The sequence below is a fragment of the Mauremys reevesii genome, unplaced genomic scaffold (genome assembly GCF_016161935.1).
Source record: "Mauremys reevesii isolate NIE-2019 unplaced genomic scaffold, ASM1616193v1 Contig29, whole genome shotgun sequence".
Lineage (NCBI taxonomy): Eukaryota > Metazoa > Chordata > Testudines > Geoemydidae > Mauremys > Mauremys reevesii.
Genome location: NW_024100839.1, coordinates 14,647 through 40,225, shown reverse-complemented (window position 1 = coordinate 40,225; position 25,579 = coordinate 14,647). Strand labels below are relative to the sequence as shown.

General features: G+C 53.5%; 2 non-coding genes across 2 annotated transcripts; both read left to right on the top strand.

Moving 5' to 3' along the window:
- The first annotated feature begins 2,951 nt into the window (after window positions 1–2,951).
- On the top strand, window positions 2,952–3,033 carry TRNAS-UGA. Its single transcript has one exon. It is a non-coding gene; the product is annotated as a tRNA-Ser (tRNA).
- Window positions 3,034–4,089: 1,056 nt separating this feature from the next.
- On the top strand, window positions 4,090–4,162 carry TRNAF-GAA. Its single transcript has one exon. It is a non-coding gene; the product is annotated as a tRNA-Phe (tRNA).
- The last annotated feature ends 21,417 nt before the right edge of the window (window positions 4,163–25,579 follow it).

The following is a 25,579-nucleotide window of genomic DNA, read 5'->3' as shown; positions in this document are numbered from 1 at the left end:
TTCACCTGTATACGTCTTCAGAACAGTTTTTGTTGCCTTAAGCGGAAGATGCTGTAGCTTTTCCTTATACACAGTCTCAGGAACCAGCGAGACAGCTGCACCGGTGTCTAGTTCCATGCGTATAGGTTTGCCCTCCAATAAAGGGGTTACCCAGTATTCATGTGAGCCCGCTGCCAAAGACAAAACATGCAGTGGCACTTCCTCTTGTGAGGAGGTGTCACCTTGATCATCCTGTCAAGTATCAGAGGGGTAGCCGTGTTAGTCTGGATCTGTAAAAGCAACAAAGAATCCTGTGGCACCTTATAGACTAACAGACGTTTTGCAGCATGAGCTTTCGTGGGTGAATACCCACTTCTTCAGATGCAAGTCTTGCATCTGAAGAAGTGGGTATTCACGAAAGCTCATGCTGCAAATCTGTTAGTCTATATGCCACAGGATTCTTTGTTGCTTGATCATCCTGGGTCTGCTCTAGGGTATGCAAGGTTCCTCTTTTTGTTGGCCAGACCACAGGCCTCTTTTTCTTTTGTTTACAGGCATACTCAATGTGTCCCTTTTTGCCACAGTGTCGACACACCAGGTCCTTACACCAGCATTCTGATGCCTGGTGACCCAGCTTACCACAGCGGTAACATTCTTGACTCTGCACCGTTTTGTGGGTCAGTTCTTGTGACACTTTATGCACCCTAGGGGATGCACCGATGTATTGTGCCTCCTTTGTAGCCAGTTCCATGGAGACAGCAATATCAACAGCCTTCTGTAATGTAAGCTGAGCCTCTGTCAGTAGGCGCTTCCGTATAGCTTCACTGCAGAGGCCACACACTAACCTGTCACGCAGGGCATCATTTAACATCTCTTTAAATTCACAGTGTTCTGCTAGCTTTTTTTAAATGGCTACAAATTGTACAACTGTTTCATCTTCCTTTTGGTCTCTTTTGTGGAACCTATATCTTTCAGCAATTACCAGTGGTTTTGGGGAGAAATGAGACCCCAGGATTTCCACAATGTCACTGTAAGATTTAGTCTCAGGCTTAACAGGGTGCAGTAAGCTGCGTAGCAGAGAGTAGGTTTTAGCCCCTACAATAGTTAAGAATATTGGCACCTTCTTCGCTTCTGTAATGTCATTTGCAATACCAAAAAGCTCAAAACGCTCAGTATACACATGCCACTGCTCTGTATTCTCATCAAAAGGCTCCAGGGGCCTGGTCAGAGTAGCCATGATTTTTAGTTTCACTTTCACAGTCAGTGCAAACAAGCAGCTTTTTTTGTTTGTTTGTTCTTTACCTTGACTTCTACTTCCTTCTGTTACTGGAGCAGCACCAGGTTCCCACCCTCGTCGCCACTTGTTATATCCTTGGGCAGCCAGTGTAGGAAACAATCACTTGAGGCCAGAGAGCAGGCAGCAAACCAAAACCTCCATTTTATTTACAGACACAGAGAGCTCACTCAGCCGGTTGAAACCGGTTGAGCTAACCCATAATAATCTAACTCAGTTGCCATAGCAACAAAAACCATGACAACCAAATACACAACAGCAGGACCTCAGACTATTGGTCAAAAGTGGTGGGGAGGTGGTGACCTCACAGAGAGATGCTGACATCAGCCAGGCAGGACAGGGGTGAGGGGCCAGGAAACCTCAGAGACCCCTGTGGTTTTGCTTCAGCAAGTCTCCTTCTCCAGGTCTCTCTTTGAGGACTGAGAGAGTATTCGGGTTCACGTACGTGAGCGCCAGGAGGAACCTCTTTCGAGATTTCTCCTTCCCTTTTAGTGATTTTACTAGAAAACAGACGTCCCAGTTTAGAAGGTAAGAGCCTCCTCGAGGTTTGAAACCTGTTCAGTCTGATCCATCTGGTGACAGTTGAATTGTAGGCATGGAAAACACGAACTTAAGGAGGCAGAATTTTATTTCGCACCTGGGATTTTGTCCCATAGAATCACTGTGGTCATTAGGGTTTATCCTTTTTGTTTCACCTTTTCCTCCATCCATCCCTTCCTCCTTTCTCTTTGTCTCTTGCTTCTTTTGTCCTTTCACCTGTTCCCCTCCCAACACCAGGAGGGGTGAGTGTGTGTGTGTGTGTGTGTGTGTGTGTGTGTTGCAGGGGAGTGCTCTGCAGCTCCCACTGTGGGAGGTCCACCCAAAAATGTGGGGCTGAAATAGTGCTCAGGCAGTGATCCCCACCAGTGACCTGGGCCATCCTTTGGGCTCTCTGGTGAGAACCCTCAGCCTCCCGTCCTCAGTCTGTACCTGATTGGCTGAGCAGGGGTTATTGACAGGAGGAGACTCAGGTCCTTGTTCTCTTTTAAGACCAAGGAAATAAGTCAGAACCAGTCATACGTTTGACAAATTTTGCTGCTTCTCTTCATTAATGGTCTCTGAGCAGTTTATGATTCTCTCGAACATTGCAGTTCTCCTCAAATACTTGCTGAATAATTACTGTGCACTGTTGTTGGTCTGGAGCTCATCCGAGAGCACTTTATTCAGGTCATTCAATGTGTGAAATTCAAGGTCTGATGGTTAGTTTGAAAATCAGGGCTCTTGGATCCTATTCCCAACTCTGCCACTGGCTGGCTGTGTGACCTAAGACAAGTTAATTCTCCTTTCTCAGCCTTAGCTTCTCCCTCTTTCAAGTAGGGATAATGATGATCCGCTCCTACCTACCTCACGGTGGGTGGAGGATGGGGATCCATTGGAGAGTGGCACTAGGAGTATCAGAGGGGCCGTGTTAGTCTGGATCTGTAAAAGCAGCAAAGAGTCCTGTGGCACCTTATAGACTAACAGACGTATTGGAGCATGAGCGACTGCACATGGCTAAGCAAAGAGAATAAACCCCAAATCCCCCCTGTGCTTTGGGAGCCAGGTTTGCGGTGGGAATCCTGTAGTTCAGATGACTTCACACCTGGGCATTGTGATTCTTTACCAGTTTCTCTGGCATTGGGGCAGTTTTGTGCTCACGGCTGTGATGGCCGAGTGGTTAAGGCGTTGGAGTTGAAATCCAATAGGGTTCCCCTGCGCAGGTTCAAATCCTGTTCACAGCGAGGCCTGTGTTTTAGCCAGTCCCTCACCCGGGCAATACCTCTGTACAACCCCCTGAGACACTCTCAATTCTCTCCCCACCCCAAGTAAATTCTGTTCTGCTCCTTTCATAGAGATCCCTGGGACACCACCTCACCCTGTGTCCCTGAGGGGTCAGGCAAACTCTCAGTGCCTGAAGCCTTGCTGACAAGCTCTTTCTCTTCCCCTTCAGCGCCTCCCACTTGCCAGTGACCAGCTGTTCAGTGGGGTGCAGGAGGCGCTGGGCGGGGAGGGGGAGGAGCAGGGAGAGGAAGAGGTGGGGGAGGGAGAGGAATGGGGCAGGAAGGTGCAGGGTGGGAAGAGATGGGACAGGGGTGGGGGCTTGGGGGAAGGGGTGGAGTGGGGGAAGGGCCTGGGGAGAAAAGGGGGGCTTTGTCACAGACCCCTCTAGGTCCGGCCCTGAAGGGAAGCACTGACTATCACAGTGACAATACAACTGACCAGCCTTGCAGGGGGAGGCTGAGGGAGATCTGCACTCACCAGGTCTCTTCTCTCCCCCACGGTGAGCCAGACACTGCTCTCCCCTGGCTCTCACTCTAGCAGCTGGACGCCAAGGAGCCATTTCCCCTCAGGAAGTGCATTGAGTGCCCCTGTGGTGCTGGGGGGCTGGTGCTGCTGCTGCCTGTGGGGCTGGCAGGGGGGCTGATGTCTGCACAGACTCTCAGCTGCCAGGCCGGAGGGGACACTTGGGACCTTACCAGACTGGCTCAGTGAAGACGGGGGGTTGACAGAGCAATACAGACGCTCTCCAGAGCACGGAGCAGCAGCCGCCCATGCAGCCAGGCAATGAGCATTTCCCACAGCCTGGAGCCGAGGGGGAGGCGGCAGCTGCTGTTCCAGCTCCTCGGGGACAGGCCCTGTCAGCCAACAGCCACTTCTTACTGACCACAGCTAAGGGTGTCGGGTTCCTCCGGTGGGGGTGTGGAGCAGCCATTGGTTTTCCTGTCCTTTTTGTGTGCAACTGCTGACAAAAACATCCCAGACAGAGAAGCAACAGGCCAAAATACTTCCATACAGCTGCTGAAGTAGCTCAGTTGGGAGAGCGTTAGACTGAAGATCTAAAGGCCCCTGGTTCAATCCCAGGCTTTGGCAGGCCCTTTCTTTGGTCTTTGTGCAGTAGTGCCTTGTTTTCTGGGAGCACAGCGGTGCCTGCACCCAAGGTGAGTCCCTGAGCTTGGGTTCTGCAGTAGGAAAACAGAGAATGGGCTTCTGCCCCTAGTTGGCCCACCTGACCTTTAACAAGAAGAGATGGGAGCTGTCTTTCCCAACATGGCAGGAAGAGAGTGAGGCAGGAATGGTGCCAGAGGGCTGCTGGGCAGTGACAGGCAGGGATTGGGGATGGAAGCTCCTCTGCGCAGCTGAGCAAGGGCAGTACCAGGGAAGGGGCCATCTGTAAAAGTGACCCAGCAACACCTCTCCTCCTCTGGGCACCTAGAGCAGAGGCGGCTGGTGCTGACAGCTCCAAGTGAAGGCTTACAAGCTACAGAGCAACTGAGGGCAGGGCCAGAGGAGGGCAGGACCATGCCTATGCATGGCCACCAGACGGCCACAAAGACACCCAGCCAGCCTGCTCCCTGCCATGCCAAACCCCCACTGAAGACGTGCTTAATCCACTTGCTGATCAGGAGGAAAACCTGTCAAAATCTGTGTGCAAGGAGAACACACTTGGCTTGGAAGGAGAGAGGAAAAAGAGCGAGTGAAAAAAATAACCAGTGAGAGTGAGAGAGAGAGAGAGAGAGAAAAGAACGTGAAAGGCAGAGAAAGAAATAAAGGGAGAGAAAAAAATTAGAAAAAGAAGGAAAGAAAGGAAGAGCATGAAAGGTAGAGGGGAAAAAAGAAAGCAAGAACATGCAAGCTAGAGAAGGAAAGGAATGAAAAAGAACAGATGAACCTGCGCTAGTTGAAGCTGGAATGGGAGAGTCAGAGAAAGGACAGACTGACCCGTTAAGTAAGGTTGCACCCGATTCTCCATGTTGGGGGCACAGTCCTCCCATTTCCGTCCTGGCCCTGCTTGGGTTGACCATCCATAGGTGTCTACTGGCACTTCCATGCTGCGAGGAGGGGACAAGCCCCCCCATACCCTCCCCTCGGGACACGGGCTCTCCCCAATCATGACTCCCTTCCTGCACACTCCTGGGAATGGGGGAAGGTGGGGGGAAGCCGTGTGCTGAGCAGCACCGTGGGTGTGTCTCTCTGGGGCGAAGGAAGAGGATATTTTTAGTACCAGAAGGAAAGAGCAGGGGGCGGGGGCGTTTGTGGAGCCGGGGTGCACACCAGAGAGAGGAACTGAACGCAGCCCAGTGTGAGCCCAGTGCCAGTTGGAGCCGAGACGCCCATACCTGGAGGACCATCTGCAGAACCTACCTTGATGGTGCCGTCCATCACCGCTCCCACATGGAGCGTCCCACCTAGACCTGCCTGGACGAGGTGAGGTGGTGCACTGGCAAAGGGGGCTGTTTGAGCAGGGTTCTGTGTGTGTGTGTGTGTGTGTCTAATTTTGGGAAGTGAAGTCACAAACTGCTTGGGCTGGTTTCCTATTGGTGTGACCGATTTTTGCAAAGCTTGCCCCCCCCCCGCCCCACATCTTCTTTTGGCACTAGGGCTTTCTGCGCTGCCGTTGACAAGGCAGAATCAAGGCCCCCGTTGGGCCAGGCGCTGCCCAGACACAGCAAGATAAATGCCATGCCCCAGAGAGTTTACAGGCTCCACACCCGAAAAGTGGGAGGAGAAACAGACCCAGTGTCACACAGCAGCACTGAGAGCAAAACCCAGGAGTCCTGGCTCCTCCTGCTCTAACCACTAGACCCCACTCTGCTCCCAGAGTTGGGGCCAGAACAGGAGTCCTGGCTCCCCAAAAGGGGGGGAGTGGGGTCTAGTGGTTAGAGGAAAGGAAGATGGGTGTCAGGACTCCTAGGTTCCAGTCCCAGCGCTGGGGTTAGAGTGGAGTCTCGTAGCTTAGCACAGGTGGGGCTGGAGCCAGGACTCCTGGGTTCTTCCCACCCCCCCTTCCCCCCCCTCCCCCAACCATCGTGCACAGCAGGAGGGAGCTGGGCCGGAAGTGGTGATGAGGTGAACACGACCAAGAAATGAAAATCCGAAAAGGAGACTGTGCCAGGAACCGAGTGGTGCACAAACCATGGCCTCATCTCCACCTCTAACCCCGCCCCCCTTGGCTGGCACTGGATTGTGCCCCCTGTGCCCCCCCAATCCACCCCCTGAGAGCCCTGGGGGGCAGGGAATAGCCATGGTGCTGGGCCCCCCATCCAATTGAAGTATTCAGTGTTGCAGTGACCCAAGGTGTGTGCACAGAATGGGGATGGAGTGTGTGTGTGTGTGTGTGTATGGATGGATGGATGGATTGATTTCTGCATGTATTTGTATATGTGTGGTTTTCTGTAAGGGTTTTGTGGGGGGGGGTGTTATTACAGCTCTGGGGGTTGTGTTTGTGGCTGTGCAAGTGTGTGTGTTCATGTGGCTGGATTTGTGCATGTGTTTGCATCTGTTAGCAGTTGTGTTGATGTTGGCTGGATTTGTGCGGGTGTTTGTGTATATTAGCAAGTGTGTGTGTGTTTGTGTGGCTGGATTCATGCATGTGTTTGTGCATGTTTGCAAGTCTGTGTGTGTGTGTGTGTGTGCGCGTGTGCTCTGCTGCCCTCTTTCTGCGCAACAACCGTTTCTCTATATGTCACAGCCCCCATACCGTCGACCCCGGTGGTGATTTCCCCATCTTACAAGGGCTGGCTGGTCTGACCCTTCTCCCCTCTGCACAGTGTGGCGGGGGCTGCAGCTCACCCCCTGTGGGGCAGGAGTGCCAAGGTGCTGGGTGCTGGGCTCCGATGCACCTGGAGAGCAGCTCAGGTGAGGCAGGGCAGGGCATGTGGTGTCCGTTCTGTGTTGCCTGCTGCTGGGCCATTGCACAATCCCCAGCCACGCCGCACAGCGCACCCTGAGAGGGGGCAGGGGGCCAAGCAGATGATCCAGCACGAGGGGGGTGAAGATGTGTGGTTGGGGGGAGGAAAAGCCTTGGGCTGCACTGGGGGAGCGCAGAGCAGCGGTGACACCCCAGAAACCTGCAGCAAAGGGATGGACAGGTGGGGTGGGTGGATAGAAGAGGCAGCGAGACTAAAATCTAAAAGGGGAGTGTGGGGTCTAGTGGTCAGAGCGGGGTTGGTGGTCAGAATTCCTGGGTTCTATCTCCAGCCCTGGGCGGGGAGGGGGCGCCAGTGGTTAGAGTGTGTGTCGGGGGGGAGCCAGGACTCCTGGGTTCTCTCCCTGGCTCTGACTCTCTCTTGTGCAATCCTCGGCAGTTACCCAACTCGCCAGCGTGTGGGAGGCGAGGGGCTGGGGCCGGGTTGTGACACGGCCCAGAGTCCCGTGCCCCTTTGTTACCCAACCCGGGGCAGGGTGGGGGATGGCCTGGGAGACCCGTTCAGAAAGGCGCTTCTGGTGGGTTTGTGTGTGGGTCACGCTGCCCCCTGCTGGATAGACCCCTCTAGGTCAGAACCAGTCTCAGCCCGGGTCAGACCCTGGGAGCCCAGCCCCCTCTGTCGCCACGGCCATGTCTATTGGTCTCCTGGAAAGGTCCATTCTCATGGGTAGCTGTCCAGTGGCAGTGAGTTCCACAGGCCTCGGCACACACTGTGTGGGGCAGGAGGTCCTTGTGTTGGGAGGAGTGGGAGTGAACTGTGTGCGGTTGTGTCTCTGAGCACAATTGCGAATATTCTGGTGTGTGATTGTGAGTGTGGCTGGGGGTGTGATTGTTTCTCTCTTTGGGGGTTGGGCTAGCATGCCCCTCTGGGTGTGTTGTGTGTGAGTGTTCTTGGGATTGTGTGAGTCCCTTTGTGAGTGTGTGTGTGTGTGTGTGTGTGTGTGTGTGTGTGTGTCACTTGCTGCAGGATACAAAATCCTGCAAAGCCATTTCCTACTGGTTAGCCCAGCAACACACTGATATAAACAGTGTCACAGATGCACACACACATACAGAGGGACACACACGTCTCTCCTGGGCCAGCTTGGACAATTTCCCATCACGACCCGGCACAGTGCTGGTGCCCCCACACGGGGGTGGGCAGTGACCGGGCGGGGGGGAGCAAATGTGCTGGATTCAGAAGGAAGCACTTTGGGAAAATCAGTCACGGCCCTTAGCAGAGCTGGGACACAGACCCAGTGACCCCTGCACCACCCTGGGAGGGAAGTGGGGTCTAGTGGTCAGAGTAGGGAGGCAGCTGGGCACCAGGACCCCTGGGTTCTATCCCTGGCCCAGGGAGTGGAGGGGGTCTAGAGCAGGGGGACTGGGAGCCAGGACTCCTGGGTTCCATAGGGGAGACTGTTTTTTCCTGGGCTCCTCCTAGAGATCCCAGCCCAGCACCTAGTGGAGAGTGAGTGGGAGCAGGGAAGTTGCTCTCCCACTTCAGAAACATGATTCAACCCCACCCCCCCATGGGCTGTGACATCATGGACCCCTCCCTCCCCCAGGCAGACAGCAGAAGCCCCGCCCCACCAGAGAAGGGGGGGTCTAGTTGCACCCACAACAATCCCACTCATGGTTGCAAAGAAACCCCCACATCCCCACACCCCACTCCTAGGACAGGAGCTACCGCCCCACAGAGAGCCCGCCCCGCCCCCCTCCGGCTCCTGACACGAACTCCCGTGGCCCGGGTTTCGGCCTGGCCCTGCGCCCCCCCCCGCAGCGCCACGCCCCCAGCGCCCCCCCTGCCTGCTTCTCCCTTGGCCTCGGCTCTCCCCACTCAGGGGCGGGGCTGTTGGATGGAGCCATGTGGAAATACGGGGGAGGGGCAGGGCTGGGAGCCAGGACTCCTGGGTTCTCCCCCAGCTCTGGGAGGGGAGTGGGGCTAGGGGGTAGAGTGGGGGAGGGGTTGGGGTGCCTGCTGCCCTCGCAGCGACCAGCAGAGCCCCCTTCCGCTTGCCCCCCCCAACCACGCGCTGGGTGTGCTGGTGCCTGGAGCTGCCCCTGGTTCCAGCCCCTCTGCCCAGGCAGCTCCCCCAGCCTGACACACACACACAGCCCCTGCACCCGCCCCACCCCAGGTCTCCTCAGCCCAGTGACAGGCTGAGTGAGGAATCAGAACCCCCCGAAATTACCCTGCGACCAGCATGAGCTGCCCCCGCCCTGCCCTGCTCCGCATGTATTCGGAGTGAGTCAGTTTCCCTGTCCCAACATGTGTCCTGCCCTGTGTCTCTTCTCCTCCCCAGCTCCCTCCAAACCAGCCCATTTCCCTGCACCCCGGACTGGGTCTCTGCCAACCCCCCTTCTCCCCTCCTGCCCCCAATATCTCCCAGCCCCTACAGGTCTATAGGGCTGGATCCCTCCCTCCCCCCTTCTCCCCTCATTTCCTGCCTCTGGGGGGTCTATGGAGATGGGTGTCTCCTCTGCCATCCCCTCTCCTGCCCCCCCATATCCCGCTGCCTCTAGGGGTCTATGGGGCTGGGTCTCTCCTCCCTCCATCTCCTCCCCTGCCCCCAATATCCCTCTGGGGCTCTGTGGGGCTGGGGCTGGGGCTCTCTCCCTGCCCCTGTGCTCCCCCCTGCACAGCATGTCCTGGGAGTGACTCAGATTCCCTGGACCAACATTTCACACACCCCACCCCCACCCGACATGTCTCCCTCCACCCCACCCCATTTCCCCTGCACCCCAGGCTGGGTCTCTGCCAACCCCCGTTCTCCCCTCTTGACCCCAATATCCCCTGCTCCTACAGGTCTATGGGGCTGGGTCTCTCCCCCCATCCCCTCATCCCTTTTCCCAATAGCTCCCTGCCCCAGGCTGTCTATGGGGCTGGGTCTCTCCCTGAAGCCCCGCCCCCAGCGCGGGGCTCACAGACAATCCCCGCCCGGCGGCTGTGACGTGCGCTGACGGGCTCACTCCCCGCAGGCGACTCATTCACTGGAGAGCAAAACGACAGGAGGTGTCACGTGTCCATGGGCGGGGCTATGCAGATGAGCAGTGGCTGGCGGCAGGACGGGGAGCAGCGAGAGGAACCGAAGGAGCCCGGCGGAGAGAATTCTCTGCGTGTGGACAGAATCCGGTGTGGGGAGTTCGTGCTGTGGGTGCCTGCGCCGGAGTCACTTCGGGGCAGTGATTGCCACTGAGCTGCATAGTGACCAAAGGCGTGTGAATGGGGTGTGGTGCCTGGCCGGGAGCAGCTCATGGTGGTAAGGAAAGCAATAGGAGCAGCAGATTCTGTCCTAGCAGAGGGCTGTGTGGTGTTTCTGTGCAATCATGAGTGGGTGTTTTGTGGGTGCAACTAGACCCCCCCTTCTCTGGTGGGCGGAGCTTCTACTATCTGCGGGGTGGGGGGGTGTTCCATGATGTCACAGCCCATGGGGGAGGGTTTTGAATCATGTTTCTGAAGTGGGAGAGCAACTTCCCCGGCTCCCACTCACTCTCCACTAGGGGGCTGGGCTGGGATCTCTAGGGAGGGGAGCCCAGGGAAAAACAGTCTCCCCTATGGAACCCAGGAGTCCTGGCTCCCAGTCCCCCTGCTCTACACCCCCTCCACTCCCAGAGCCAGGGATAGAACCCAGGGGTCCTGGTGCCCAGCCCCCTCCCTGCTCTGACCACTAGAACCCACTCCCCTCCCAGGGTGGTGCAGGGCCACTGGGTCCGTGTCCCAGCTCTGCTAAGGGCCTTGACTGATTTTCCCAAAGTGCTTCCTTCTGAATCCATCCAACGAAAAGTGGGGATTCACCCACGAAAGCTCATGCTCCAATACGTCTGTTAGTCTATAAGGAGCCACAGGACTCTTTGCTGCTTTTACAGATCCAGCACATCTGCCCGCCCTGCTCAGTCACTGCCCACCCCCGTGTGGGGGCACCAGCACTGTGCCGGGTCGTGATGGGAAATTGTCCAAGCTGGCCCAGGGGAGAGGTGTGTGTCCCTGCTGCCCCCTGGTGGTGGGGCTGAGCCCTACTCTGTGTGTGTGTGCGTCTGTGACACTGTTTGTATCAGTGTGTTGCTGGGCTAACCAGTAGGAAATGGCTTTGCAGGATTTTGTATCCTGCAGCAAGTGACACACACACACACACACACACACACACACAAAGGGACTCACACAATCCCAAGAACACTCACACTCAACACACCCACAGGGACATGCTAGCCCAACCCCCAAAGACAGCAACAATCACTCCCCCAGCCACACTCACAATCACCCCCCCACACACACCATAATATTCACAATCGTGCTCAGAGACACAACTGCACACAGTTCACTCCCACTGCTCCAAATACAATACATGCTTCCCCACACAGCATGTGCCAAGGCCTGTGGAACTCACTGCCACTGGATGGCTACCAATGAGAATGATCCCCTCATGCAGGATCATCTGCTTGGCCCCCCACTCCCTCTCAGGGTGTGCTGTGCGGCGTGGCTGGGGATTGTGCAATGGCCCAGCACCAGGCAACGCAGAACTGACACCACACGCCCTGCCCTGCCTCACCTGAGCTGCTCTCCAGGTGCATTGGAGCCCAGCACCCCACACCGTGGCACTCCTGCCCCACAGGGGGTAAGCTGCAGCCCCACCACACTCTGCAGAGGAGAAGGGTCAGGCCAGCCAGCCCTTGTAAGATGGAAATCTCCACTGGGGTCAGTGGTATGGGGCTGTGACATACAGAGAAATAGTTGTTGTGCCGGCAGAAGGCAGCAGGGCACGCGCACACACACAATTGCAAACATACACAAACACATGCATGAATCCAGCCACACACACACAATTGCTAATATACACAAACATCCGCACAAATCCAGCCAACACCAACACAAGCCTGGGAGCCAGGGGAGCAGAGCAGGCTGGGGCTGGGTCACTCCACTTCCCGCAGGAATTAGCCGGCCCCCCATGTCCCATGATGGCCTGGGACCAGCCCCCTTCTGCTTCCCCCCATGGAGGCCGGGGGCCCCAGCCTGCTCTGCTCCCCTGGCTCCCAAGCTTGGGGGGGGGGAACCGCCCCACAGCACTCGCTGGCGGTGTGGCTGGGAGCCAGGGGAGTGGACCAGGCTGGGGCTGGGTCACTCCACTTACCATGCAGTGAGTGCAGGGGCGGGGGCCATGGGGAAGAGCCGGGCAGCCCCCCCTGCAGCAGCTCCCCACCCCAGCTCATCTCCGCTCCACCTTCTCCCTGAGCTCGCGGTGCCGCTCCACGTCTCCCGCCTCCCAGGCTTGCGGTGCCACTCAGCTGTTTAGTGCAGCAAGCCTGGGAGGGGAGGAGAATCAGAGCGGGGGCGGCGTGCTCAGGGGAGAAGACGGAGCAGAGGTGAGCTGGGACAGGGAGTGGTTCCCCTGCACGCCCCCCCCCCTTGCTTGCGGCCGGCCGCCCGCCCCCCCCACCACCCAGCCCCCTGCCCCAGCTCCCCTCCACTCCACTGCCTCCCCTGAGTGCGATTTTTGGTGCCCCCAACCACTTGGCACCCTGGGCAGCCGACTAGTTCGCCTAGTGGTTGCACCGGCCCTGGCCACTGCCTATCAGCAGGATTCATCCTCCTCCTCCTCAGTGCGACTAAATCTCCTCACCTAGACAGCCGGTCCATCCGCTGCACCCCAGTCCCCCATGCCTGAGCCTCCCTGCCAAAGCCCTGCACCTGGCTCCAGAGAATTAAGTCTCACATGTCACTGGGAACTCGACTTCTTGTGCCCAGAGAGTCTTGGCCCCCCTCAGTAGCTGACCTGAGAAACACAGTGTCTGCAAAAGCAGCAAAGAGTCATGTGGCACCTTGTAGACTAACAGACGTATTGGAGCATGAGCTTTCGTGGGTGAATCCCCACTTCGTTGGAGGCGTCAGTGTCTGCCTTTTCCAAAGAAGTGCCTGGAGGGCCTTTTCTCATGTGGCCTAATGGATAAGGCGTCTGACTTCGGATCAGGCGATTGAGGGTTTGAGTCCTTCGTGGTTGTGCTTGTGTAGTTTTACCTTTGGGCTGAACGTCCTGCTCCCTTCAGGGCTGGAACCTCTTCTTGGCCGCTCAGGCCAATGCTCTAACTTCAGCTAGAGCCCGGGAAGAGTTGGGGTGGGTGTCACACAGGCTGGGGCATGAGCCCCAGGTGCTTCCAGTCTCGCCTTTGCCCTTCCTTGTAGGAATGTTACACTTCCTAAGCGCTAAGGGGGTTGGAATGCCGCCCCTGGATTTAGAGCGGCTGAAGTGATTCCCACACCCACACTCCCGATCAGGAGACACACAGATAAAGCGCTGACCAGGTGCATACTTTGGGAGTACACAATGCATAAGGCACCAATCAGGGGAGGCGAAGTAGTTGGATTATGTTAGCACATGCGCATAATAGCATGATTTATGTAACCATTTATAATAAACAGGCGTGGACAGCCCGTTGGGCGGCTCCACGGCGCTCACGGAACAGACTGACTGACTCGGCTCCGTCATTACTACATCTGGTGACCCCCGTGATACCCCTGCTCATCGGCTGGAACAGCCCCGGTGCACCGATATTCGCTAGAAAAGCTTCATTTCGTGAGTATGGGGCGGATTTGTCAGCTGGCAGAAAGTTCATGCGAAGAGTTGCAAGCTATTATAAAACAGGCTGGCGGGCCAGCCTCTCTGGCCAGTTAGAACAGTTGTTAATTGAAATCAATTGCCAATGTTCTTGGTACCCAGATCGCGGGTCATTGTTGGTAGATGATTGGATAAAAATAGGGCGACACTGCACGCAGAGCCTAGAGCTGCGGTGCAGTGGCTCCTGCTTTGGCAGCGATGCAAGGAGGCTCTGGAGACAATCGGGATTGGAGCGTCCTCCAGGGCTAGCCTTCTCGCCCCCGCGCCTTCGGCCCCCTTCCTTACCCTCAGATTTTGCCTCCCAAGCCGCTTCAGGCGGTACCCGACTGCCATGATGCATGTCCGAGTGCGGATGGCTCTTCACAGCGAATTATCGGCTGTCTCCTTTCAGGCAATGATACAGAGGAAGAAGGAAACAGGGCAGCTGACAGGCCAGGAGATAACAGAGCTACTGGCTGCCTTCCCGGTGACACATCTCCCTGGCAACGCAGAGGGGGAGGTCATAGTGGAAATCACAGCCCTCCCCTATTCTGTTCTCAGAGAGGCGAGGCGAGCAGTTACCGAGTCTGGGTTGAAATCCACCTTTACTCGAGGCATGTTAGAAGGGATTGCAAATGGGTATAACATGCTCCCCCAAGATTGGAAGGATTTTTGTAGGATGCTTTTAAGCCCCGCGCAGTATGTTATTTGGGATAGTGAATTTCAACAGCAGGCATTACAACAGGCGCGGGCCTCGGGGCCTATACTCCCGAGCCTTGTATGGAGCCGGACAGTTTGCCGGCTTACAAGAGCAGGCTGCGAACATCCCTCTCGTTACGCTCCAGGTTGTGGGGCGCTGTGTTTTAAAAGCTCTGTTTAGAGTACCGGTGACGGGGACACCCTCCCGGTCCTTTACCGTCACCCGCCAGAGCCCTCAAGAGTCGTATGTGGACTTTATTAACAGACTACAGGAGACTATCCAGAGGCAGGTAGATAATCCTGATGCCCAGTGGGAATTAATGAGGAAACTTGCTTATGAGAATGCTAATGCGGACTGCTGCAAGGCGTTGCAGTCCATTGTGACCAAACCGGAGTACTCTCTGGCAGAAATGTTAAAAGCGTGCACAGATGTGGGCACTCAAGTGCATCAGATGAATTTGCTGGCAGCAGCCATGCAGCAGGGGTCCAGACCCCAGGGAAAGTGTTTTAATTGTGGGAAACCAGGCCACTTTAAGAGGGAGTGTCGGGCCCCTGGGGGAGGGGGGCAATACCGGGATGCGACAGCAGTTCAATAGGCCAAGGTCTATTTGTCCCCGATGTAAGAAGGGTTACCACTGGGCAAATCAATGCCGCAGCAATCCCCCGCCCAATGCCCAGCCTCCGGAAAACAGGGCACGGGCGCTCCCCAGCCCGGCCCAAAGGTGGGAGGAGGTACCGTCTATGACACCCCGGCGGCCACCCTAGAAAGTGCGGGAATTGATTTGTTGTTGCAGGAAGATAAGGAGCTCACTTTCCCCGGGGAGGTGGTGGCGGTTCTTACCCAACTCTCGGGACCCCTGCCCCCGGGCACGATGGGGCTAATCTTCCCTCATTCCCATGCCGGGAAATATGGCGTTTAGATAGTCCCCAGGGTAATAGATAGTAATTATGTGGGAAGAATTTATGTTCAGATTTGGGCTCATATGCCAAAACAGCAGCACCAAGGGGACTCATGGGCCCAGATGGTGATCCTTCCCTTCCCTTTTTGGTTAATATATTTTGCTATTGCCCGGCCAAGTCCTGCCGTTTTCATTGCAGCTTTTCTTGGCTCTTCGCCAAGTTCCCCTTCCTCTTGGCTGTCCGCCAAGTTTCAGTTGCGGAGGTGTCCTTGACTGGCCAGTGTTTTTTTTTAGCTTTTTTTCAGTTAACCCATTCTGTTCTTTTCGGATCCCATTGATAGTCATGCATTTTTTTATTAAATTGCTAAATTTTTAGTGAAGCATTTTATGGTCCCTTTAATTTAAGCCCAATATATTGTTTAAACCTGTAATTATTGTGCCAGTTTTATTATAATTTTGAATTGGGTGTTAACCCCTCGGCCTTTAATTCAATCAAATTTGGCAAATGGATGTCACGCTTTATTCCCCTTTTTTCCTTGGAAATATTTATATGTTACCATTAATACCTACTCTCATTACATTTGGGCCACCCCAGCGGGCAAATAGGCCAAACACGTGATTAATCATGTTCTTGCTGCGGTGGCGTAATGGGCCGCCCCGGCAGATAAAAACCGATAATGGCCCGCCTACATTTTTACAGATTTGCAAATTTCTGCGCGGTAGCAAATTAACCACGTTTTGGTATTTTGTATAATTCCACAGGTCAAGCCATTGTGAACGGATCAATCGTACACTTAAGAGTACCTACAAAAGCAAAATAAAACAGTGGGGATGATGGGCCAACCATGGGAGCCAAGCAAAATTAATTAGCGATAGTATTGTTTACCTAAATATTTTAAATGTCTTTCAGAATTTTATAGTCACTGAATGACATTTAAGATAAAAACCCCACTCCCACGCCCATCTGTCAAATATAGGCAGAGCCCAGACCCTAATTGGTATGGCCCCGTTCCATTGAGAATTTGGGGACGGGGCATGCCGCTGTGCTACTCCCACAGGTCCGTTGTGGGTCCCTGCCAGAACGTGCGACCGTGGCACAATGACGTGGCATCAAAGCCTCAAAAACCCGATATCCAACTTCAATCTGCCTAACCAAGACCTTTCCAGTGTGCCGAGCCACAAAGACGGCACCAGAGGTTACCTGGGGGCAGGTGAAACGACTAGCGCAGCAGGCTCAGCAAACGCTGGAAAATAACAAGTCCAAGCCTACCCCCGAGAATTTTACTGCTGCTATTTTTGCTTGTTTGATTGCTAATTTTTTTACCATATTGTTGTGTTGTTTTTGTGTGTTACAGGCTAGGGCCGAACCTGAATAGCATAACCGTATGTGTTATAATATATGGGCTTAACTTGTGATCCTTGCCTATTAATTTTCCTTTTGTTTATAGCAGGCCCCTAAAATGCATGGCCTGTTAGGCTCCTGCCTGGTCCCAGTATGTAAGGCGCCGGGCAGTGCTGCACATGCAACGGGGATGTTTAATTTGTAATGCCATATTAGATAATTGAGCGGCAATTGATTACCTGCTATTGCTCAGCCATGTGGGATGTGAGGAAGTATATGGCATGTGTTGTTTTAATCTGACAGACAATTCTAAACGGATTTATGCACACATAAATAACCTCCAAGAATTGGCACAACACATTCAGCAGGACAGGAACCCATCATGGTGGAATGACCTTTGGGCGTGGCTGCCATCCATGGGATGGGTCCAAATTGTTTTGCAATATGCTTTGATTGTTATTGCCTGCTGGATTGGTTTCTGTTGCTTTGCTCAGTGTATTCCTAATAATATTAGGATGTGTTTTACACCCTGTCGGCGCAAACCCCTGCCTACATTCCAAGCCGTCATGTATGCCCATAAAATCATGAAACATGTGGACCAGGCACGGGTCGACAAAACAGAAAAGGAGGGGATGTAGGAATGTTACACTTCCTAAGCGCTAAGGGGTTGGAATGCGCCCAGTTTAGAGCGGCTGAAGTGATTCCCACACCCCCACGCTCCCGATCAGGAGACACACAGATAAAGCGCTGACCAGGTGCATACTTTGGGAGTACACAATGCATAAGGCACCAATCAGGGGAGGGGGCGAAGTAGTTGGATTATGTTAGCACATGCGCATAATAGCATGATTTATGTAACCATTTATAATAAATAGACGTGGACAGCCCGTTGGCGGCTCCACAGCGCTCACGAACAGACTGACTGACTCGGCTCCGTCATTACTACACTTCCTGACTTGCCAAAGAAACTGGGCAGCTGCCCGGGCTAGCGTGTGGAGCAGTTTCCCTCTTCCAAGTGTGCGCCTGTCCCTGTGCTGGAGGGGGGTTGCTACATAGCGCCTTGGGAGCCTGGGTGTTTCTCTGCTTCTCGCCAGCTGGGGAAAAGCCTCTTGGGGTAAAATCTCCTGCCCCACTGCCAAAGTCAGCACCTTGAGTGGGAACGGTCAGAGGCCCCACTCGGGGGCTGGCCCTGCTTTCCTACTGTCTTCTGATGTTGGCTACAGAGCATCAGCAGCCACCCCGCATGCTTCAGTGGGGGTTCGTCATGGCAGGGAGCAGCCTGGCTGGGTGTTTTTGTGCCTGTCTGAAGGCCGCACCTAGGCATGGTCCTGCCCTCCTCTTGCCCTGCCCTCTGTTGCTTTTAAGCCTTCCCTTGGAGCCATCAGCACCAGCCGCCTCTGCTCTAGGTGCCCAGAGGAGGAGAGGTGCTGGGCTCTTTGATGAAGTGGGGGATTTTCTTAGGGTTTTCTGTGTTTTCCAGTGGGTTGCATGCACAGGGAGTGGGACTCAGTGTCCCCGGGTGTTACTGGTTTAACGAGGTGAGGGGAAATGGAGTTTGTTGTTACAGAGGACCGGAGGGGGACTTGGGACCCCGGCTGATGGCCTGGAGGATGGAGACCCCAGCGACTGGTGACCTGGTGACCCGGAGACCCAGCTCAGGAGTCACAGCCGGTTCTGGCCAGTGAGAGGACAATGGGCTGCGGGGAGAGGACCCCGTGACCAACCTGTTCCAGCCAGAGGGGGGCAGAGAGGAGAGGAGGCCCAGGCAACCCTGTTTACCTGGAGAAAAGACAATGGACAGAGGCGGGGCCTGGGGCCGGGGATATCGGAGGCCTAGCTGGGAAGCAGGGGGGCTCTGGGCTGGCGAGGGGAAGCAGGCAGAGCCCACCTGGCTGCAGGGGGACTGGGATGTGCTGGGCTGAGGGAGGCCAGGCCTGAGGCCCTGAGAGTTTCTTGTGCTGTGTTCAACTCTCAATAAACCCTCCTGTTTTATGCTGGCTGAGAGTCACTCCGGGCTAGAGAACAGGGGGCATCATCCCCTTCGGGGGTGAGGAGGCCCAGGGGATCCAGAGCGCGTGGACTCCCTGATGGGGCCCACGGCGAGAGACAGACGTGCTAAGGCTCAGAGAGGTGCGGCTCCAGGAGGTGGAGGGGCCTGACCCCAAGAGAGAGTGGACCCCCGAGAAGGGCTGTCGCACTGAAAGGGGCACCCCCCACGGACCCCACAGGGCCATGAGTGGGCACGATCTGTGAGTCCGTGACAGGCAGTGACATCACAAAGGCCTTTTGCAGGACCTCAGACTATTGGTCAAAGGTGGTGGGGAGGTGGTGACCTCACAGAGAGATGCTGACATCAGCCAGGCAGGACGGGGCGAGGGCCAGGAAACCTCAGAGACCCTGTGGCTTTGCTTCAGCCAGTCTCCTTCTCCAGGTCTCTCTTTGAGAACAGAGGGAGTATTCGGGTTCACGGACGTGAGCACCAGGAGGAACCTCTTTCGAGTTTTCTCCTTCCCTTTTAGTGATTTTACTAGAAAACAGTCGAACCTGTTTAGAGGGTAAGAGCCTCCTCTAGGGAAGGGGTGTCCTGGGGGTGTCACAGTTCGGATGCGGTGCTCCCCGTGTAAGGAAGTTCCCACCACCCTGCTCTGTGTTCGCAGTGCGGGAGAGAGCAGCATCCACAGTAGTGATTTGCTCCTGGCTGCCGCAGCAGAGCAGCAGGCTCAGCTGTCAGAACTTCCCGGGCGATGAAAGGAGGGCCCATGGCTCTGTAGCAGGAATGCAGGGCAAGCGAGTTCACAGAGGCGTAGTGGGATACTGGAGGAGGAGGCCAGTTATGGTGATATAATGAACAGCAGCGTCTACACTGACACTCTGTCACTTTAAGTTTGCTGCAAAAAGCTCATCGAAGTGGTTTTATTTGGTCACCAAAACAGGGCAGTTTGTCACCAGATGTGGCATTGCAGTGCCAACCGAGGAGCATAGTGTGTTTTCACACACTTGAGCAATATAATTCTGCTGAAATAACTTTGTAGTGCAGACCTGGCCAAAGATTCACACACACACAGAGCTTGCAAGAAAAACCTCACCTGCTCCTCTGCTTTGTAGGGCCCAGGTGGGGATGCAGGGAGTCAGGTGTGAGCAGACACTGTACTTTGGCCACAGGCAGGCACCATGGTTTAGCTGGTTAAAGTACCTGTTTTGTAAACAGGAGATGCTGGATTCAACTCCCAGTGGTGCCTTGTTGAGATGCTTTTAGAGCACCTGGTATTGGCTACTGTCAGAAGACAACATGATGGGGGCTAATTTAGCTACAACGAGTCAGGAAAAAGATCTTGGAGTTATCGTGGATAGTTCTCTGAAGATGTCCACGCAGTGTGCAGAGGCGGTCAAAAAAGCAAACAGGATGTTAGGAATAATTAAAAAGGGGATAGAGAATAAGACTGAGAATATATTATTGCCCTTATATAAATCCATGGTACGCCCACATCTCGAATACTGTGTACAGATGTGGTCTCCTCACCTCAAAAAGATATTCTAGCACTAGAAAGGTTCAGAAAGAGCAACTAAAATGATTAGGGGTTTAGAGAGGGTCCCATATGAGGAAAGATTAAAGAGGCTAGGACTCTTCAGTTTGGAAAAGAGGAGACTAAGGGGACATGATAGAGGTATATAAAATCATGAGTGATGTTGAGAAAGTGGATAAGGAAAAGTTATTTACTTATTCCCATAATACAAGAACTAGGGGTCACCAAATGAAATTAATAGGCAGCAGGTTTAAAACAAATAAAAGGAAGTTCTTCACGCAGCGCACAGTCAACTTGTGGAACTCCTTACCTGAGGAGATTGTGAAGGCTAGGACTATAACAATGTTTAAAAGGGGACTGGATAAATTCATGGTGGCTAAGTCCATAAATGGCTATTAGCCAGGATGGGTAAGAATGGTGTCCCTAGCCTCTGTTCGTCAGAGGATGGAGATGGATGGCAGGAGAGAGATCACTTGATCATTGCCTGTTAGATTCACTCCCTCAGGAGCACCTGGCATTGGCCACTGTCGGTAGACAGATACTGGGCTAGATGGACCTTTGGTCTGACCAGTACGGCCTTTCTTATGTTCTTATGACAAAATACAGAGCTAGATGGACCTTTGATCTAGCCCAGTGTGGTTTTCTTATGGTTTAAATTACACTCACTGGCACTGATAATAGAGTTACTAAAAGTTTGGGAGTTAAGAGCTGATAGGTCAGTGGTCCAAGCCCCACACGGATGGCCCCCTCCTTCTGGGACAGGGATAGGTCTGAGCTCTTGCACCAAATGCTGATTGTGGCTGCCAGAATCTGTGGGCAACTCATTTAGTTTGCACCCAGGGTTGAGTCCTTGATTCACACAACAAGGATAACGACCCTTTGTTTCTCCTGCCCCAATAACAAGGAGACTGGGAATCCAACACCAGCCACAAGTGATCATTTCGGCAAACAACCCAACCTATTTCCAACATATCGTAAAATCCACTTGCAGACTCGTACACGAAACCTTGCAGAAAATCTTCCTGAGGGTCTGAAGCACCTGCTGCTGGAGGAAGGAGGAGCTGTGGGTTGGGATTGAGGGCAGCGTGAGGAGGAGGGGCCTGTGGGTTGGTTCTGAGGGCACTGGGAATAGGAGGGCTGTGGGTTGGGATTGAGGGCACTGGGAATAGGAGGGGGCTGTGGGCTGGGATTGAGGGGCACTGGGAATAGGAGGGGGCTGTGGGTTGGGACAGAGGAGAAGGGTGAAGAGGAGCAGGCTCTGGTTGGCAGTGAGGAGCAGTGAGCATAGGAGGGACTGAGGGTTGGGACTGAGGGCACTGGGAAAAGAGGGGACATGGGTTTAGGCTGAAGAGCATCCTCGTTTGGGGATCCAGCAGGAAAGGGGAAGGCAGCAGGTGATTCTAATTCCTTAGGGATATTCTGTGTGTTTGTCTGTGTGTGTGTGCGCGTGCAGGGGAGGAACATGCTCTATGCCCAGAGGCCTTTATTCCTCCAGGCTGCAAGGACAGAGGGGATGTCAAGGAGTTGTTCCTTCAATCCCCCCCACACAAAGGCCCTTCTTAGGAAAGGAAAATCCTGAACAGAAAGAGTAACACCAAAGAAGACTCCAGAAAGTCAGATTTTTACAATCATGGTGAGAAGTTTATCACCTGACCAGGGACTTGAACCCTGGACCGTCAGACTAAAAGTCTGATGCTCTAACTGAGCTAACCAGGCTCACGTAGAAAAGTGCAAGTTGGTGCAGAGGTGAAGCTAGTCAAGAAAAAGCAAGCGGGAAACAATTGGGGAAACCTGCTGCTCTCTCTCTCTTCCCAGCTCTGGCCTGGCCTGGTATTAGTGCAGATTAAAAAGATGGGAAAATATTGGCATCTACCAGCCTTTCATAGCTGTACAAGACTTAGGCACAATACAGAGGTGCCCATCTGCAAGTGCCGAATGGTTGGATTGGCTAATGCAACCTGTAGACGTCCAGGGCACACTGGGATATCGAGCCAAGTGTCCATCACCATCATCATTTCAAAGGGATAATGATAATGATGGGAAGGTTCACAACTGACTCAGCAGTTGCATACAAAGGTGCACGTTTGGCAGTTACATTGGGAAATTCTGGCTCCTTCTCAGGCTCAGGTTGGCCACCCCGGTCTAGATGTAGAAGATACAACATTTAAACTTGAAAGAGGGCCAATTTCCCCATCATTTCACACCTTTACATCCAAACACGATGACTTTCTGAATGAACCCTCCTCGTTCAGCCAGAAGATCTTGGGGTGGTTGTAGGAGTCACTGGATAAAATTCTCTGGATGCTGTTCTGAATCAGGTCAGAGCAGAGGTACCTAGTGATCTAGTCTGGCTGTAAAATCTATATATCAACACCAAATATGGTGTGAAATTAATCCTCAGAAACGGCTGTTCCCCACCCAGACCCCAGCACGGGGCTCTCCAAGGAAGGGGCTGTTGAGGAAGGAAAGAAGAAAGATGTCCTCTCCCTGGAGGAACTGGGCTCTGCGCTTTGGACAGAAAGGAGGGAAGGAAATGGTCACACGATGGCAGCAGGACCTCAGAAGTGAAACACAACAGGCTTCTGAGCACGTTGCTTCTGAACAGTGAATGAACCTGACTCCCGTATCATGAAAAGCCAAAAAGCCGTTTCTGTCTATGAACGGGAGAAAAGAGTTCCAATCATTCCTGCCTGTTTACTCTTGAATTATTTTACATTATAAAGAAAATTGTAACAAAATTAGTCTGAACTTGAGCTGCCTGTTATTAAAAGCTGGTTCCCCAATTCAGTTCCAACTGCCCTGCTAGAAACACCCCCAGGTCCCTGCTCACCCCAGGAAGAGGAAAAAGAGAAACCCACACTGGGCACTGCCCTTGGTGCCAGGCTGCTGTCCCGGGGTGCGGGTGGGGACTGATTGTTTGCTGCTGGGGAGGGAGCCAGTAGAGGCCTCTGGTGCTCTGCTCCTAGCATCTGCCCAGCCCAGGCTGTCCTCTGCCTCAGCTGCTGCTCGGCCTGCTCTAGAGTCAAACACGCGGGGCCCCCAGGGAAACAGAGGCTGGGACAGGGCAGCAGCCTGGGCTGAGCTGGGAAGATGCTGGGAGTTCACGTTCCCTGAGAACTGGCCTGGCTCCCTTCTCAACAGCAAACAAATCAATTCCACGTCCCCTCCCCAGAAAAACCAGCCTGGCGCCAAGGGCAGCAGGGGATGATTCCCTGCAGTTCCCACCGAGGCAGGAGAGAAGCCAGGGTGTTTCTAGCAGAGCTTATGGAACTGGCGTGGGGAAACCAGCCTTTAATAACAGGCAGTTCCAGTTTAAGCTCAGTGTTTTTAACAATTTGTACAACATTAAATAACCCTTCAATCATAGTGTCACCATCCATAAAATTGCTTCAGCCTTACAGGTTCCCAAGTGCAAAACTAAACATCTCTTCAAACACAAGGGAGTGGAGATCAGTCAGTGTTCAGAGTCATCCCACATAAAAGAACCATATTGTGGTACATACTGGCCCCATCATGTGGCCATCGCCTTTCCCGCCTCTCTTCTTAAAAGTTTTAGTATTTTGCACAGAAACTTTCTTCCCTCAGGAGAGACCTGGGAACCAGGACTGCCAGCCAGACAAACACCTTGAAGAGGAGGCATAATCTATCAAAAAATGATCTCCCTTCTTCTGTTCAGTGGCAGCCTGAAATGCTACTTATCCCGGCGGAGCTGGAGGATTGAAAGCAGCTACATCAAGCCCCTGTGTAGCTCACAGGAATGAACACAAACACTCCCTTGTATCTGAAGAGATGTTTAGTTTTACCCTTGGTAAACTACAAGACTAAAGTGAAAGGCAGTGATGGTGTCAGATATAAAGAGTGAAACACGAAACAATCATCATAGTTATGCCTATAGTGACTGCAAAATCTTTCTATATTCTTCTTATTATCATCATTGTATTATTTTCTCTGGCATCTAGACATTGACTAGACCTTGACCAAGAAATTTGGATCTTGACAAAATATTCAACTACGCCTCTTTAAGGTAATGGACTTGACACCCACTCGGGTGTTTCCACATGAGTTCAAGTACTAACAACAGTGGCACCTTACAGCCATAGATTTTAATCAGGGCAATACATTGATACAAATTCCTGTTAAATCATTTCTCAGCCAGAGTCCATCACTCACATTCCTTAGGGCATTGAGCCACCATGTGGACGTTTCATTTCCGCCTAAATTTCACACAGAGACACAATTTCCTTTGCACAGAACCATGAACAGCAAAACCTCCCTGTGTCTCTGGTCTGAGCCAGGGCATTCAATTGTATTGAAACCTTCTCTCCTGCAATGGCGATGGTCAGACAGAGGGGACATGGCCACCTTCACCTCTGACAGTGAGATATTGGCTCGGCTCTTTCTTTCTGCTGCTGTTGTTAGTCCATGAAACATCAGGGATGGAATGCAAGGCTGAGCTCACACACCAATCCTGAAACATTTCAGTGCCCCAGAGAAATCCTGACCCCTGCTATTGCAATGATATGGTGGAGATTCGAATAGTCGCAGTGTAGAAAGAGCCTGAGGTGTTTATTTGTGAGCTGAGGTTCCCTGTCTGACATTTGCCTTCTTTCCTGGTTCGTTATGTCTCCAGTGAGCAAACCGGAGCTGTCACAAGGCTGGTTAAATGCTGCTTTTTAGACCAGAGAGCTGGGGTTGATTTAGCATGCTGCCGCCATCAGCTGGTCAGAGTAACCAGGGTGAAAGGGTGGAATTTAGGATTCTCCCACCAAGGGGAGGTGCTGTTGGACTCCTCTAGTGGGGGAGAGTCTGAAAAAGTTTCTCAGCTCCCAGAGTCGGGGCAAACAAGCTGGTGCCCCACACACATTTTCACAGGAATCAGGCCCCCTGGGGAAAAACTCAAAAGAAGCCCAGGCCCAGGAGTGTCAGAGAAGGGAATCACTGTTTTCCTTAAGAGGTGGGTTCGGGAAACCTGCAGGTCCTTAGATCCCTCCAGTGCCTGATAGAACCATTTGTGGGGAAGGTCTGGGAAGCCGAGGAGGACAAGGAAAGGGAAAAAGGGCTGGCAGCTGTTGTGTAATCCCCATGGTCCCAGCAGAAGGATCTGGAGGGGTCAGCGCTGTGGTTGCTTGTTGAGGACACAGAACTCACAAGATGGCAAAGCTCAGAGCCCCGTTACACGGAGTCAGAATGTGATCAGCTCACACCCAGGGGGAGCAACACCCCTTCCTTGGTCTCTATGTCAGGGCTCGTATCAGCTCAGTGTCCTTCCCGCAAGAGTGGGCTGCTGAGAGGGTTGCAATGGGGTAAATGAAGGCAGAGGAGGATTGTTCCTGATGGGTTTTCTTTGTGTTGCTCTGTGATCCTGCTGGAGGAAGCTGAAGCATGATTTGAGTTTTTTTCAGTGGCTTGGGCTGGGCTGAGGTTGTGACCCTGAGAACAGGGGTTCTCTGCTCTTAGCCCCTCAGGACAATGGAGCAGCTTCAGAAATTGGCTAGAAAGTAGCCTAAGAAAGTGTAACAGAAGTGAAAAGAAAAACAACATCATCACC